The sequence below is a fragment of the Pinus tabuliformis genome, chromosome 6 (genome assembly GCF_031772625.1).
Source record: "Pinus tabuliformis cultivar Carrire ecotype Pingquan chromosome 6, CPIR1, whole genome shotgun sequence".
Classification (NCBI taxonomy): domain Eukaryota; kingdom Viridiplantae; phylum Streptophyta; class Pinopsida; order Pinales; family Pinaceae; genus Pinus; species Pinus tabuliformis.
The window spans coordinates 1869688371-1869707290 of NC_142292.1; the positions used below are offsets into that span (position 1 = coordinate 1869688371).

The 18920-nt window shown below is 37.3% G+C and overlaps 1 pseudogene; it reads left to right on the forward strand.

The window, feature by feature from the left end:
* The first annotated feature begins 877 nt into the window (after positions 1 to 877).
* Positions 878 to 18920, forward strand: part of LOC149266602 (C2 and GRAM domain-containing protein At1g03370-like) — a 36598-nt pseudogene continuing 18555 nt past the window's right edge.

Below are 18920 nucleotides of genomic sequence, written 5' to 3' on the forward strand. Positions count from 1 at the left end.
TTTTTTTCCTCCATCGAATAACTTAACTTCCTTTTTGGTGACTATTTTCATTCTTCACATATTTTGTGATTTATTTAACTTTTTTAGCTACCTTAAAAAATATTTCTTTGCATTCAATAATTAGTTTGAAAGAAATTTGAAGGTGGACAGTTTGAATGAGTTGTTTGAGGAAGCAGGGCTTTACAAAACTGTGAAATTATCGATCAAGATTAATGGCAAGATGGATTTTAATAATAGAGAGAAACTTGAAAACAAGATTTTTTTTTTTGTCTGGAGCTCTAGGTCCCTTAGACTACTTGGTCTCGTGAACTTCATTAAAATTCCTTCAATTCAATTGATACTCTCTAGATAGTGAATTGGATAGTTGATAAAACTGAATATGAGATCAAAGAAAGGCATATTGATAGTGTTTACACAAATAAATTTCCTTTGAAGATTGCCAAAGTAGTGGGTTTCCACTGATACATCGACTTTGAAACACGAATATGAAGAGCTTAAAAGGGATATGGAAGATATCATATTGAGAAAAAATGAAGCAGAGGCTTTGCAAATGGAACAAATCATTGTATTTCTTCGTTTTTTAGATGTAGCATATTCTGCCAAACAAAGGGATAAGATATATTATGAGAAAATTCTCTTTTTGGGAAGCCATTCATTTCCTGCCTTACAATCCTTTTACTATCCAATTTTTCAAGAGGTAATGGAAGATCTTGTTGAGATTTCTTCTTGTCAAACATTTGATAGAAGTTATATTGAAATATGTTTTGTAGAGGGGCACACAACTTGTCCCATGACTAATCAGGTGCTAATCAACAAAGAGCTCAAACCGAATATTTTTCTCCGAAGGTCTATATAAAAGTGGAAGCATAGAAATGCAATGGTCACAATAGCTTCATTGAAACTCAATCTGGATTCTGATGAGGAGCATATTGTGTTGTATGCTCTTAATGAATTACTAAGGTTAAGCGAAGAGAAAGAAAAGCACATACAATGGATAGGAGTAGAAGGTTACATTTGTATTTTAGCTGGCCTTTTATGATGGAATTAGGAACAAAATGCTAGCTTTACTTTGTAGCCTAAAAAAGGACATTAATCATAATAAGGTGAAAATAGCTGATCTGGATCATGTTATTGATTTTATTGTTTGTTCACTTGCACATGACATTGGAAAGGGTATGAAAGCCATGGAATTGCTTTTAGAGCTTTCAAAGGATATGGTTGTGTGTGAACATATTTGAAAGTCACAAGGTTGTATCCTCCTCCTCATTACAATGTCAAATAGATAGTTCGAATTAGGAAAAGATGATGAAACAATGAGATTTGGTTGGGTTAAATGAACAAGAGAGGTGATGTGAGAATCTCAAGAAGACCTGAGCCAGTCCTTCTAAGAGTGTTGTCAAGGCACGATCTATATGCATCCTCAAACATAAAATGGCAATGGAGTTGCCAAGAAGGGAACATACAATGCCCAGGGTGAAGAAGGAAGAACATTGTTACCATTCCAATTAAAATGCCTCTAGTAATACCAATAAATGTCTATGATGTGCGGATATTACTCCTCATTACAACAGTCATGTTCATCATCATCCAGGTTTTTATAGTTACCCATTACTTAAATATCTATCCTACAAATGTTTGACACATTTCGAATTTACAGATCACAAAAACATTAGATCTAATGATCTCATAAAATGTTTATTTTAGATTGAATTTTGGCCATATTGTTTTTAAATATCAGACTTAAAGCAATTTTCTGATTCACAAACTATGGTTTCTTTTTTTCATGACTTCACAAAATAAGGTTGAAGCCTATTTCTCAATATTTAAGTAATTCCTCCATGTCATTTGTATACCTCTGTATATATGTAGACCTGATATCAGTTATACGAGCATCAGTTAATCTACTAAAATAACTCAATGCCTTTCAAAGTCCAATTCTGGTAGCATCTAGGTTGAGCTAAGTTTTGAAAATTTGGACTCACATGAAGTACATTTTCCAAGGGTTTTATGTTTGTTATTGAAACAGTGGATCAATTTTTGTCCAGATTGTGATGAAAGGCACCGAATTTGGAGTTGGAGGAAAGAGTATTCCCATTCCTAACAACATCAACCTTGCTAATGAAGGATACACATACCCCAAGCCTTCTGTTACAAAGGGCTTTATGGAGGTTTTCTACAAAAAGGATCCTAAGTTTGTAACTATTGTCAATGAAACAAAATTTATGCCTTGATAGGAAGGAGATCTCACCATTAGTTATGATGTCACACATGCCTTTGAAAGCAACTATTGGGCACAAGTAACAATTTACAATGAGAATCTTATTGGTCGTTTAGACTACTAGAAATTATATTGGAAATGGAAGATGGGAGAATTTATTCAAGCCATGAAGGGTGCAGAGCCACTAGAACAAAGTCAGAGTGACTACATCAATGGAGTTGCAGGCACTTTCTACCAAGACATGGATTTCTCAACTATGATGAGTTTTGAGAAGGTCCCAACAATTGTGGACCTTCTTCAATACATGGATAATAATACAACTATCGGAAAGATAAAATATTATTGTAGAAATGGAAATATTCTTCCACCCATCATAGATCCAAGCAAGTCCAAATCTTCTTTCCAACTTCATGTTTACAAACTCACTCCAGATTTGAATCGAACCACCTTATTTTTGTTGAAGAATCTAGGGCATCAGGGTTATAGTGAGATTCTTCTCACAATGATAAGTATTTGTGAGGTACTTTTACTTTTTCTTTTAGCACAATATTCACTTATTATTATTAGTGTGTGTTCTCTTACCTCATCAAATAGTTACCAAGTCAATAAAGAAAAGAACACAAGATGTTGGCTCTCAGCCAGGGAAAATCCTCTCTGTCCTAGAGAGGAAAACCCTTATGCAAATTCCTCTTATTGAAGCTTCAATTGGAAAATGCCAAACCCTAGACCCTTGACTAGTAGATCCTCCAAGCACAAGACACAGTCTCTCTTTTGTATCTTCCCTTATGATTTTCAATCAAAGTCTTCTTCTTTACTACACCTTGATTTCTTTCTTCTCACTTCTTCCGAAAAATGACGGAACTTTCCTTCGCTCCTTTTCTAGCAATTGCAGAAATCCTAGGTCTCTTTAGAGACCTCTTCTTTGGTGTCTTCCTTGTATTCTCTACTTCACTTGGAAATCTTTCTTTTCCTTTATACTTAGGCTAGAGAATGAGACCTTCCTTTGAGGAATATCTTCAATGTATAGGTTGATCCTCTTGACCCTATTACATCTCAAATTCCTTTGCTTGTGTGGTTGATCTAGGGCTTGAAATAAGCCCTTTCACTTGTTCCTTTCCTTCACTATAGATGGGGCCTACTTTGCTTGGTATGGATGCCTATTGGGAGCCTCTTTTTAGCCCAATCGAACCTTCTTGGAGAGATACAATTTATGACTCATTGCAGCGGCAGAATGTCCTCTCTTACCTTCAAACATGTGACAGAAAGAGCCCAAAAATAGTCCCAAAACTTTGGATTTCTTCATTCTCTCTTTTTCTGCCCTAGAAGCACCTTAATGCTCCTTTTTGTACCTCTTCTTCGTCCTCTTTTCTTCACTAAAATTCAGAGGAGTGATTATTCTTTAGTGAGGTTGAGTTTCCCCATATATAGGAGTTTGTTGCTCCTTTTATGCCGACTTGACATTTTTGCACCAAAAATTCATTTTTGAGTCGTCTTGAATAGGAGGCTTGTTTTTGATTTGGAGGATCATCCTTGAAATATTTATTTGGCTCTATTACATATATTTACATGGTGTAACATGTGTAGAAAATTTGTCAGAGGTTAACCAAATAATGCAATATAAATCAAATATAAATACTATAACCTACTTCTACCATCAATTTACAGATGCTTAAAGATAGAGCTGAACAATATAACCAGAAGAAGAAGAATCAATCGCACAATACACATGAAAATACTTTGGGGAAATCCTCAGCTAAAAGCCCCTCTATCTGTATTATCATACAAGGTGGAAATACATAGGAATTATACAAAGCCTTAGCTCTCACAGCTAGCCAGCTCTCAGTACTATCCCCACAGATGCTCATAGGAAATATTGGCTTCTCTCAAGCCTTCCTCTCTTCCCTCCAAGCTCCTATTTCCTTGTGATGTTCCTCTGGGATGATTCATCTTCAACCAAGTGGAACACTATCTCACACACTGTCAGAACTGCGCAATCCTCAAGGAATTATTCCTTCTACATGCATGAGTTTTCTTTATAAGAAAACACATGCAACTGATAGTACATTGTCCTTGTCTTTAATCTCAACTGGGTCTTTCTCAGAATAGACATGCATGAGTTTCTGATGAGGGAATCTTCAGTTAACTAGAGTACACTAGTTGAGTGCATGCATGCATCAACTGACTGTTAACTCTCTATTAGTTCCTCAAACAGTTTGGAACTAATTTAACTGGACTTAACTCAGTAAACTAAGTTAACTAATTACAAATCAAATATAACTCAATCTTATCTCCTTAATTTAAGGGATAACTCTTTCATGACTTCAGAAAGACTTCTAACTTGAATTTCTCCAACTAATTAAGTCAAAATAACTTAATTAATTATTTCCAAGTAGCTGTTAAGACTAAATTCGATTTTAATTCACAATTTAATTCAAGGACAAATTAAATTGGAATATTCTTGTTGCCACATTTCAACAACATGCCCATAGGGTTCTTCAACAATTACATTGACTCTTTGACTTTCCTATAGCACTTTAACATGTGCTAGACCTATGCAATGAGCAAGAGACTCATTGTTACAATTGAAAAAATAATTATTCTTTTTTTTTACAAGTACAAAGATCAAAATTACATTTATGAAGACCGAACCTTGTTACACTTTCTTCAACACTCCCTCTTAACTAGGGAGGTATTCATAAACCACTTACAAGTTGTTTAGACACTTTCGATCTGAATAATTCACATAAGAGAAATCAAATTGGCAATGCATTTGTTATAGAATCATAGTAACCAATATTATTTCCAAAGCAGGGCCTTGAATGACAGCTCTATCTCTCATTAGATCAAAGCACAATGTTGGTGAGACCAATGCCTATAGACAACTTCATCAGTGTCTCTCAAGGTACATACCCACCCAAGTGTTCATTTAGTATGACCTTCTAGTACTATTCTTATCTTGGGTTCCCAGCCCTCAAAGAATAGCAGTCCTCTTGCCTACTCTTATCTTGGATGCCCTACACATCCTCAAAGAGCATCGAATGCCAGATGATTACCCAATCCTTCCATTTTTTCTTCCAAAGTGAAGACAAGAATGTAGTGCCTATCTCTCCCTCTCAATTAGGAAAGATAATACCATTCATGTTAAGGAATGTACCTAATCTCCCTCTGACTAGGAACTTGCCCAAGCTCCCTCATAATCAGGGACTCATCAGAGCTCACTCTCAACTATGGAATTTCCTTTTCATCAATAACTTCTTCTTGTGGGTCTTTCAATTGTTTGATCCTTTCTTTCCTTGATGTCATGGAATTCATTCGAGCTTCTTTCTTGTAGGGCGTCAACCATCGATCACTTTCCTTCTTAGTTCGTCATGTCATTCCTTTCTTCATGGAAATTGGCCTTCTTGATACATATCCAGAACCTTCGTTACATGGCTATTTCTTTCTCATCATGCTTCTTACAGGAATTTTCATCCACCACATGAGTTCTAGTTGTACTTGTACTTACAACCCTTGTTCCAGTAGCCCTGCATGAACTCATCTAGATATTATTGTTGAAATCAAAAATATAACACAATCAAATAGTACCTTATGAGATGGCTTCTCATCATAACATCTTGATGGCTTGAGTCATCAACATCCTCTATGTTCATATCTCCAAGGCCTTTCCACGTGTCAAGGGTCCTTTGATCTTTTTATTCCTTAGTCAATTTCTTGTGTCTTCTTTCGGGGGATGTCTTCAACATATCGTTAGATGTTGATTCCTAGTGTCCATGGTGTCCTTTTATTCCTGGTCTCTTTTACCATATGCTTCTTTATAGTTTCTCTTGTCAACCACCTCATACTTCATATGAGGATATTTCTCATGTTGACCTTTCTAAATGTGTGAACCATGCTTTCATGTATATCTTAATGAAAGAGAACTTATCTTTTTATTGACCATGCTTCCAGAGAAATTCCCCATGCTCATTAATAAAAACGATGACATGACTTAACTGAAAAACATAGATGCATACGTACATCATCTTAGTTCTTTACTTGATCATTTCAGCTTCCTTTGATAGCTTGATTGAAATTACCTTCAATCTTCTTTTCTTTGCTACATATTTCTTTGCCTACTTATCATCTTTTCTTGAATCCCCATAAGTGGAATTCCTATCGAGACATTGGCTTTTCCTAAAATTCATGAACCCTCTATTGAATATTTCACCAGAGGATCCTTGTAGTCCTCATCTTGCAAGTTCTTCTTCCTATGGATGATAGTGGCTTTCTAATATGATTCTTCTCGGTCATGATCATTCCTTATTGATGAGGCCATTCAATGGCTACATCTTTCCTACATGAATATCTTTATATGAGCCATCTCTACATAATTCTCCTATATTCCTGAAGATGCCATTCTCATGCATTCTATTTCTACTTATACATTTTCCTATGATACCCAGAACTTTAAATAAGACTTATGTGAAGAGATTGATCTTAGTCATAGTAGAGATCCAGAGGAGCTTCCTTCTTCAACTTCTTATCCTCTTCTTTCACTTCTTGGGTAATGTGGTCTTCCCGTTTCCTCTTATTGTTGTTATTCTTGAATTTAGGACAATCCCTCTTATAGTGTCCATACTCTTGATAGCCAAAGCGTTGGACTTTGCATATATCTCTTTTCCCCTTCTTTATGGACCAAACTTGCCAAATTTTCCTTTTCTCTTGGCCATAGCAGAAAATGCATGCTCCTTTTCTTTTATCTTGGTCATAGCAACAAATGCTTTCAATTTTTCGTTTCTATTTGCCATAGCAGCAAATTCTTGCAGTCAGTGATTTCCTTCACAAAGAAGCTTACACCTAGTATACACATTGTAGCTGGTGATGGCTATCCTACCAAACTATTTTATAATGGCGAGGAATGCTCTCTTCCTGACTTTTCCCTTCTGGAATAGTGCATGTAGTTTCTAGAAACTTTCCTGTGCTTTTGCTAGCATCAACAATGATACAATTGTGTTACAGGTGCACCTCCAAATTCCCATGGGTCCAATGCTTATAAAGATTCCAATAAGTTGAACAAAGGCACCATATGGAAAAATTCACTACTAACTAACAACATATAGGATAGAGTCCCAAGAAAACTAGAGGCACTCTACAGATCGTGGTGCAAAAATCGGTATGGGAAAGTGGGGAGACCTATGCACTAGAAAAATTTGAGGCTAATGTCAAGTTTTTTGCAAAGTCTAGACTAAAATCCTCTAGGGACATTGCTCCTATGGTGGTGGGAACGTTGTTCTAGAGGGAAGCTACTGATAAACCTATTACTATAGAGTATGTCAATGATATCCCTGGAACTACCTTTGGGGAACCCAATGAGAAATTTTTATCACTGTCATCTATGCCATAGGAGAGAAAAATATAGTACTGAAGGAAACACAAGGAAAAGAGGGCTCTCAGAATTTCACTTTCTTTTTTGGAGTCGCACAACTCAATTTGTTTTTTGTTTGTATACTCATTTGACATTTCAAGAATATCTGAAGCTTGTACAAAATCCCCCATTCTAATTGTAACAAAATATTCATCTCTAAAGTCTACACTCTTTTTCTTGTTGAGGTGGTCCTGAAAATGCTTCTATTACTCCATTAATCATGTCCTTATAAAAAAAAACACACCCATAATTTTCAGACAATTCAGGGTCTTCAGGGAAGCTATACCTCTAATCCTGAATTTCCAACCTTTGCATGTGTTTTAACAACCATTTTGATTCTTTAGTTACCCTTTCCAATCCAACTTCAACAATTAGTTCCTCATCACTTTAACTAGCCAATGAGATCTGTTACAAAGGTAAAGCAACATCTTTTCTTGAATATTTCTATAAATCTTCACCTTGATGTCCAATTGGTCTACCTTTAGTTTCAGTAAAAGAATTATCTAATGTCTTGGATTTCAAACTGCATCTCTCCCCAATAACATCAGCAAATGAATGAACACTATCATCAACAGAATATTCACTAAGAACTTGAGCTTTATGCATGTTTCTATCTTCTCCAAGAGTCAAGGCCAAAAAAAATCTAAGTTCACTTTACTGGTTGATGTCTCTATATCCACTCTTTTAATGTTTGTTTGGATTAAGAACTAGCTTATGAATTGGAAGAGTTTGCATTATTAATCACTCAACATGGAGTATTTTCATCATGTCTTATGTCATTCTTCAAACCATTCCAAGATCCTTCAAGACAATAATCATTACCAGGTAAATAATTGGATTTGAAAGCCTCTGTTTGCAAGTCTTGCCAACTATCATTTTTTTTTCTACTAGACAACTTGAATGAATCAAGGGACCTGGAAGACAATTCAGACTTACAATCAAGAAAATATTTGCTTTAGATATCACATACATTCTTAGTGCCCATAGTATGAGAGGAAGTAGCTTCTTCATCACCAGTAGGATGGTTACCTTGAGAGTCATTGTTGAATTTTAATGTACCTTATTTTTGGTGAAGATCTCCATAGATAGCTCTTTTTGAAAAGGTGTCACTAGTTGAAGTGTGATCATAGTCCATCGAAGACAATTTCTATCTTTGAGGATAAAAAATAGTAATATGCCTTCTAAGGCATCATATAACTGGTAACCATGCTCAAGATGCCTAATGTGACCATGTTGAAAATTGTCAGACTCGTTGCTGCTTATATTACTAGCAAAACTTTCCACATGAAATACCTAGTAACCATGCTCAGGATGCCTAATGTGACCATGTTGAAAATTGTCAGACTCACTGCTGCTTATATTACTAGCCAAACTTTCTACATTCCTATTCATTGACAGCTTAACATTTGTCCAGTCATTTTCATCTTTCATATTATTTTCACCAAGAAAGTTGTTATAATTATCATAACTAGCAAGTTGTTATAATTATCATACTAGTGTCACTCTCATTTAGCTTGCCATAACTGGTTGCAAATTCAATATGAAAATTTCATCTACAACTAGGATAACAACAAACAAACGAATATTGATTTTTCACTCTAGTCTAGGTTTTTTACATGATTCTTATATTCTGAATTCTTGTTTTATTTAACATTTCCTCTTTGTGGCAGTTGCATTTGGAATGTTGGCTGAAGACAACAATTATGTCACTAGATGTATTGATGGGTTGGAGGTGTTCCTTGTTGCAGGTGAAAAATTCTCCTTGTCATCACTTACTCTTTATGGTTTTATTAATTTGTGTCATTGCATTATGAGTAGTGTTGGATTGCATGTTCTCAAGTTAGAGTTAAATTTTAATGCCACAGGCAGATTAAGCATAGCCTAGATGATATGATTTCCACCTTGTCTATTTGTCCAATTGTACCACCTTATTTCAGCATGGTTTTTCTTTCTAGACACTATGTAAGACATGCTAAGCATACATTTTCAATCATTTCAAGTTTGTTGTTTGTCCAAGTGGAGAGGCATTTGTATTTTTGACCTAGTGTGCCACCTTGTGGAAGCATGATTCTTCTTTTCCCCACTCTCAGTCAAACACACTAGGCATCCATTTGCAATCATTCTAATTTTTTTGTCCGTGTGAGTGGAGATTCACTTCACTCCTTCCCACACAGTCCCTTTCCCACTCAAACATGTTTAAGTTCCCCTCCAAATATCCTCTCAGCATTAGGAAAATATTGGGCCATACAATGCTAAAGGTGTTTTATACCAATGGGATCATTTGGGGCATGCTCTTAAAAAAACCTTGCAACATGCCAGCTGGTATGATGGTTACAATATCAAGACATGGGATCTTGCTCCTTATCTAGAATATAAGGAACTAGTCTAGAGCCAACTATGAAAATAGCAATGCCGACACTCCCACACACACACACAACCTTCCTCACAAGTAGCAACAACATATTCACCATTCTGATCGTATATCAGCAAGGGAAACTTGAAGCCAAGACCTTTTACCTCTTGAAGGAAGAGCACATCTGTATGCATGTAGCATATTGGCCATGAGGGTTCTAACTTCTAACATTGGTCTGTCTATCATCACTAGTGGTTCCCCTAACATTCTATGCTAAAATATTAATCTGTATGGTAACTTTCATCAAGACCCTTCTTGATGACTACAAATGTGCTTATAACTGTAACATATATAGCTAGGATTGTCTAATGGAGCATGCAAAACTGTTTATTGAGTAGGAGGGGGGATATCAGGGGCATGTCCGTTGACGCCTATTGAATTCTTATCACAGTCTATTGGCATTCCCTGTGATTGGTTCTTCCTTCTACAACCTTGTTGCAACATGGTTATTCTTTCTACACACTATCTTAGACACACCAAGCATACATTTGGAATCATTCCAAGTTTGTTGTTTGTCCAAGTGGAGAGTAATTTGTATTTTTTACCTATTGTGCCACCTTGCAGAAGCACGATTCTTCTTTTCCCCACACTCAGTCCGACAAACTGAGCATCCATTTGCAATCATTCCAATTTTGTTGTTCGTCTGAGTGGAGAGTAGTTTCACTCCTTCCCACATAGTCCCCTTACTACTCAAACATGTTGAAGGTCCCCTTCAAATATCCTCTCAGCATTAGGCAAATATTGGCCCATCCATTGCTAAAGGTGTTTTATACCAATGGCATCATTTGGGGAATGTTTTTAAAAAATCCTAGCACCGTGCCATCTAGTATGATGGTTGAAATACCAAGACATGAGATCTTGCTCCTTATCTATAATATAAGGAACTAGTCTAGATCCAACTCTACAAATAGAAGTGCACATCCTTCCCCCCCCCCTCCCCACTACACAGATAGAATTCCTCACAAGTAGCAACAACATATTCACCATTCCAATCGTATATGAGCAAGGGCAACTTGAAGCCAAGACCTTTTACCTCTTAAAGGAAGATCACATCTTTATGCAGGTAGCAGACTGGCCATGAGGGTTATAACTTCTAACCTTTTTCTATCTATCATCATCAGTGGTTCCCTTAACATTCTATGTTGAAATATTAATCTGCATGGGAAACTTTCATGAAGATCCTCCTTTATGACTGCAAATGTGCTTCTAACTGTAACATCTATAGTTAGGGTTGTCGAATGGATCATGAAAAATTGTTTATTGAGTAGGAGGGGGGCTATCAGGGGCATGTCTTCTTCTACCTACTAAATTCTTATGGAAGTCCATTGGAACTACCTATGATTGGTCCTATGATTTCCAACTTGTCTATTTGACCAAGTGTACCACCTTCCTGCAACACGGTTCTTCTTTCTACACACTATGTCAGACATACCAAGAATACATTTGCAATCATTCCAATTTTGTTGTTTGTCCAAGTCGAGAGGAATTTTTATTTTTGACCTAGTATGCCACCTTGTGGAAGCATGATTCTTCTTTTCCCCACACTCAATCAGATAGACTAAGCATCCATTTGCAATCATTCCAATTGTTTTGTTCATCCGAATGGAGAGTCGTTTCATTCCTTCCCACACAGTCCCCTTCCACTTCAAACATGTTGAAGGTCCCCTCCAAATATCCTCTCAGCATTAGGCATAGATTGGGCCATCCATTCCTAAAGGTGTTTTATACCAATGGGATCATTTAGGGCATGCTATTAAAAAAACCTTGCACCATGCCAGCTATTATGATAGTTGCAAAACCAAGACATGGGATCTTGCTCCTTATCTAGAATATAAGGAACTAGTCTAGAGCCAACTGTGCAAATAGCAGTGTCCATCCTCCCACCCACACACACACATATGGACTTCCTCATAAGCAGCAGTAGGGTATTCACCATTCCAATCATATATCAACAAGGGAAACTTGAAGTCAAGACCTTTTACCACTTGAAGGAAGATTACATCTGTATGTAGGCAACAGATTGGCCATGAGGGTTATAACTTCTAACATTGGTCTATCTATCATGACCAGTGGTTCCCATAACATTCTATGTTGAGATATTAATCTGCATGGGAAAATTTCATCAAGATCCTTCTTGATGACTAAAAATGTGATTCTAACTATAACATCTATAGCTAAGGCTATCTAATGGAGCATGAAAAACTATTTATTGAGTAGCAGGGGGGCTATCAGGGGCATGTATGTTGTTTCCTACTAAATTCTTATGGTAGTCTGTTGGCACTCCTGGTGATTGGTCCTATGATTTCCACCTTGTCTATTTGACCAAGTGTACCACCTTGTTGCAGCATAGTTCTTATTTCTACACACTATGTCAGACACACCAAGCATACATTTGAAATCATTCCAAGTTTTTTGTTTGTCCAAGTGGAGAGTAATTTGTCTTTTTTACCCTGTGTTCCACCCTGCGGAAGCATGATTCTTCTTTTCCCCACACTCAGTCAGACACATTGAGCATCCATTTGCAATCATTCCAATTTTTTTGTTCATCTGAGTGGAGAGTAGTTTCATTCCTTCCCACACAGTCCCCTTCCTACTCAAACATGTTAAATATTCCCTTCAAAGATCCTCTCAGCATTAGACAGAGATTGGGCCATCCATTTCTAAAGTTTTTTTATACCAATGGGATCATTTGGGGCATGCTCTTAAAAAATCCTTGCACCATGCCAGATAGTATGATCGTTGTAGTACAAAGACATGGGATCTTGCTCTTTATCTAGAATATAAGGAACCAGTCTAGAGCCAACTATGCAAATAGAAATGCCCACCCCCACCCACACACACACACATGACCTTCCTCACAAGTAGTAGTAGCATATTCACCATTCCAATCGTATATCAGCAAGGGAAACTTGAAGCCAAGACCTTTTACCTCTTGAAGGAAGAGAACATATGTATGCAGGCAACAAATTATCCTTGAGGATTCTAACTTCTAACATCAGTCAATCTATCATCACCAATGGTTCCCTTAACATTCTATGCTGAAATATTAATCTGCATGGGCAAATTTCATCGATATCCTTCTTGATGACTGCAAATGTGTTTCTAACTCTAACATCTATAGCTAGGGTTGTCTAAGGGAGCATGCAAAACTGTTTAAGTAGGAGGGAGTTATCAGGGACATGTATTCTGCTGCTTACTGAATTCTTATGGCAATCCATTGTCACTCCCTATGATTGGTCATCTGTTTTACTCCATCACAAATATCATTCCCAACTGTAAAGCAATTAGTGATTCCAGTAGAATATATCCTAGAAATGATGAAACCTTTTTAAACAATTGCTTTCCTTGTTTGAAAGTGTTAATGAGTCTCATGACCAAATAGGTGCTTCTTTGAATAGAATTTACTCTTATTTGAAAAGGTACAGTTCTGTAGGTTTTAACCCCATACAGAAATTACTTGCATACAAATTCGAAAACACAGAAAATAAACAATGCGAGAGCATAACACATAAAACACATATACACAGAGTTTTTCCCCTGGCTTACAAAACTGGGACTACCAGCTTGATTTTGCATTATATTCCTTTCAATGTTACAATACATATTTATACATGCTGAAGCATCCAATACCATGGACCGAAAACCATCACGTCCAAAACTGGGGACCGAAAACCATCGCATCCAAACCATGTGCAAAAACCATGCACAAAACCATAGGTAGGTCCGCTATTCATGGAAATAATACTATGTGGGCTAGTCATGGAAAGTATATAACACAACCCAACATTCTCCCACTTGTTGTTTTCTTTCCACAGGGGGCCATAGGAGAGCTTAGTCATTTATCCAGCCCTGAAATGTCCATTGTTTCTCCACACCAAGAGAACTTCTCAAAGCTCACATATTTTATCAATGCATCTACAGTATTCTTCAAAGTGTCCACCTTTACCAACAACACCTTTTTGTCTTCTATCATATCCCTCACAAAGTGATATTGAACATCAATGTGCTTTGTCTTTGAATGATAATTTGGGTTCTTTGCCAAGAAAATTTCACTTTGGATGTCACAGTCTATCCTTATAACTCCCTATACTAACCCCATACTTGAACACAATCTCTGCAACCAAACTGATTCCTTGCTTACATGAGTGGGTGCCATGTATTCTACCTCTATAGTTGATAGTGCCACTACAGATTGTTTCTTACTCATCCAACTGACTGCACCTCCAAATAGGTTAAACACATACCCACTTGTAGATATTCTCTAATCTAGATCTCCAACCCAGTCTACATCAACAAAGCCACGAATATCCAACTCTCTGTCTAATCCTGGTATTCCTTGGTAGCACAAACCATAATCACTAGTGCCACACAAACACCTGAAAACCCGCTTCACTGTTGTCCAATGCTCCTTCCCTGGTTTTGACATAAACCTACTCAATACTCCCACTTCATGTGCAATGTCTGGTATAGTACAGACCATTGCATACATAAGAATACCGACTGCACTTGCATATGGAACACGGGACATGTCCTCTTCCTATTCTTGTGCCTTGGGACATTGTTCAACAGATAAATTTACACCTACAGGAATAGGAACCTTCACTGGTTTACTATCCTACATATTAAACCTTTGCAGTATTGTCTTGACATACTTCCTCTGGTTTAACTAAAGCTTCCTCTTTGCCTGATCTCTTTTAATTTCCATGCCCAAAATATAGTTTGCAGCACCAAGATCTTTCATGTCGAATTTGTAGGACAATTAGGTCTTCAAATCCTGGATAATTTCTTTGCCATTTCCAACCAGCAACATATCATCTGCATATAAGACCAGATAAATAACACGGTCACCAATTAATGTAAAATACACACAGTGATCTGCTTTGCTTCTGGTGAAGCCAAGTCCCCGTATAAATGTATCAAATTTCTAATACCACATCCTTAGTGACTATTTTAACCCATACAGAGACTTCTTTAACTTGCATACCAGTTCTTTCTTACCCTTCACCACAAAACCTTCAGGTTGCTTCATGTAGATATCCTCTTCTAGATCCCCGTGAAGAAATGTTGTCTTCACATCCATCTGTTCTACCTCAAAATAAAAAGTAGTAGCAACAGATAAAAGTAATCTAATAGAAGCTATCTTGGCAACAGGAGAAATAATATCACCAAAATCAATTCCCGAAACCTGGGAATAACCTTTTGCTACCAGCCAAGCTTTGTATTTCTGCACCTTTCCTTCTGAATTTGCCTTCTTCTTGAACACTCATTTTCTGCCAATGGGTTTCCTTCTAGATGGCAACTCCACCAGATCCCAAGCCTCATTTTTGTGCAAAGATTCCATTTCATCAACCATGGCCTCTTTCCAGAATTTTCCATCCTCTGAATCTACTGCTTCCTTCACAGTTCTAGGATCATCATCAATAATAGATAAAGCAAAATTTGAACAGAAAGTAGATGGACTATACCTTTCTAGCTGCCTTCTTTCACAAACTGATCTTCTCACACCCGAAGTTTGTGGTTCTTCATCTTCTGATTCCTCCTCTATTGTAGAGTCTGATTCTTCCTCCTTTAGCTCAAACTCTATCTTCTCAAGTTCCTTTGCTAGGACTTCATGTTTAATAACATCTTTCACCTCTTTGAACATGACATCTTGGTTGTACACGACCTTCCTTGTTACTGGGTTCCAAATATTATAACTCTTTAAACCATCCTTACACCCAGTAAAGATTACTTTTTATATTTACTATCCAACTTGGTTCTTTTCTGCTTTGGAACATGTACATATGCATCACATCCAAATACCCTTAGATGTGAAAGAGAAGGTTTCTTACCAGTCCATACCTCTTGTGGAGTCTTATCCTCCAACACTGATGAAGGTGATCTGTTGACCAGGTAACATGTTATCTCCATCACCTCTGCCTAGAATTCCTATCCTAACCTGGCACCACTGAGCATGATTCTTGCCCTTTCCATCAACGTCTTGTTCATTATTTTTGCAACTCCATTTTTCTCAGGTGTATATGGAGTAGTCTTCTGTCATGCTATACCACACTTCTTACAGAATGCTTCAAATTCCTTACTGCAAAACTCTCCACTGTTATCTGTCCTCAGCACCTTTATCTTCTTTTCTATCTGGTTTTCCACCAGAACCTTAAATTCTTTAAACTTGTCAAAGAATTTAGGTTTCTTCTTGAGGAAATGTATCCATGTATTCCTTGAGAAGTCATCTATAAATTATACATAGTACACAGACTTACCCAGTGATGGAACCTTCACAAGTCCAAACACATCACTGTGCATAAGCTCTAGTATCTGTTTCGCCCTTTTACCACCAGAGGGGAAACTCACCTGATTCTACTTCCCATACACACAATTTTCATAGAAATCAAAATCTAGAGAGCTATTAGTCATATCTTCTACAATACCTTTACCATGAAGTATTCGAAGGCCCTTCTCTTCAAAATGTCCAAGCCTTTGATGCCATAGCATGGTCTTTTCTCTAGAAAACGGTAGATTTTCTACTCCACTTTCAGGAACCATAGAACTGTTGCACCCATCAATAACAATGCTACCTTGCAACTTGTACAGAGTTCCAATCCAAAGTCCCTGCATCAATACCAATTCTCCTCGAACCATCTTGCAGGTATCTTTCTCGAACATTGTTTTTACACCTGCATCATCCAACTTGCTTATATAAATCAGATTTCTTGCGAATACAGGAATATGAAAAACACCCGAAAGTGTTCAAACCCTTCCACCTTGCAACTTCAACTTTACTTTTCTACGACCAAAGATTCTAGACTTCCTATCATCCCCTAAGAAGACATCACCACCATCATATTTCTCATACTCGCAGAACCACTCTCTATGGGGACTGAAGTGAAATGATGCACCTGAGTCAATCAACCATGCCTCATGATCTTCATGTGTACTTGAAGAAGCCAAGAACACATCCCCACCTTCGTCTGAGGTGTTTTCGCCTCTACAGAAGGAGCATCATCCGATCCCTTTCCTTTGTCAGGAGCTTTAGATTTACATTCCCTTTTGCAATGCCCTTCCTTTCTGCATTTCCAGCAAACCACCTTTATAGGTTTTCTTGGAGATTTAGATATCCCACTCGATGACTTATTTTTGTTTCTGTTCTAGGACCATCCTCATACAGACATGGCATCACCATTCTAGCTCTCCATATTTTTCCATCTCATCTCCTTCGTTAGCAAGGATGAGATTATTTCATCAAACTGCAAGGCAGTTGCATTGCTACCTATTCCAATAACCAGACTATCCCACGAATCTGGCAGAGAACACAACAAACTAATGCACTTATCTTCATCTTAAATTTTAATATCAACAGATAATAACTGACTTACCATAGTATTAAATGCATGCATATGCTCTGTCACCGAGTCTCCATCTTTCATCCTCAAGTTATACATCTTTTTCCATAGGAACAGTTTATTCACCAGAGACTTAGATTGGTACAAAGTCCCTAACTTGTCCCACAAAGCCTTCGTCGTAGCTTACCCTGATACATTCAGCAATATTGAATCTAAGACACACAATCGTATTGTGATCTTTTCCTTTCGATCCAACTTCTTCCATTCTTCATCGAACACTTTTGGTTGGTTTAGTAACTGGATCTACCGCGACCCACTGATATTTATCCACCAACAGATCCTCCATATTTAGTTTCCATAACTCAAAACTCTGACCATTAAATTTCTCGATCTCTATCTTTCCACTACTCACCATCTTCTTTCACCACCAGAATTGATCCCACAGACCTCCCACTGAACAGGGTCTACCACAGGCCTGAGCGAAACCCCTCAGGGACAAAGGCGTCCCCTTGAAGCCAAAATATCTCTGATACAAAATGTAGGTTTTAACCCCGTTCAGGAATTATATGCATACGAATTCTAAAATATAGAAAATAAATAATGTGAGAACATAACACATATACACAGAGATTTTCCTTTGGATCCCAAAACCGAGACTACCAGCTTGATTTTTCATTATATTCCTTTCAATGTTACAATACATATTATACATGTTGAAGCAACCAATACCATGGACTGGAAACCATTGCGTCCAAAACCATGGACCAAAAACCATCTTGTCTAAACCATGTGCGACAACCATGCACAAAACCATTGGTACGTCCACCCAACCTAATAAAGGGTCCAAAAAAAATTCCTGGGGGAACTGCCCCAGAACCTATAGAGGGGGGCTACCTGCCCCCCTCAAACACCCTGAACAGGGGGGGTTGTCGCCCCGCTGCGCAATCAGTGCAACGAAGGGGGGGCTCTGCCCCCCCTCTAACCCCTTAGTTAACTACGTTAGCTAGTCGTGGAAAGAATATAACACAACCCAACAGATCTGCATGGGCACTTCCATCAATATCCTTCTTGATGACTGCAAATCTATTTCTAACTATAACATCTATATCTAGGGTTGTCTAATGGAGCATGCAAAACTGTTTATTGAGTGGGAGGGGGCTATTAAGGACATGTCTACTACTACTAACTGAATTCTTATGGAAATCCATTGTCACTCCCTGTGATTGATCATCTGTTTTACTCCATCACAAATATCATTCCCAATTGTAAATCAATTAGTGATTCGAATAGAATATATCCCAGAAATGATGAAACCTTTTTAAACAATTGCTTTCCTTTTTTGAGATAGTTAATGAGTCTCATGACCAAATAGGTGCTTCTTTGAATAGAATTTACTCTTCTTTGAAAAGGTACAATTCCCAAAGTAAATTTCTTTCATGATAATTATAAATGGAAACTGGATATGCTTCTTAAGCAATCATTTCCTTATTTTTGAATTGTTGACTTTGATTCGGCATTTTGATTTATTTTTATTAAAGTTAGGGGGTT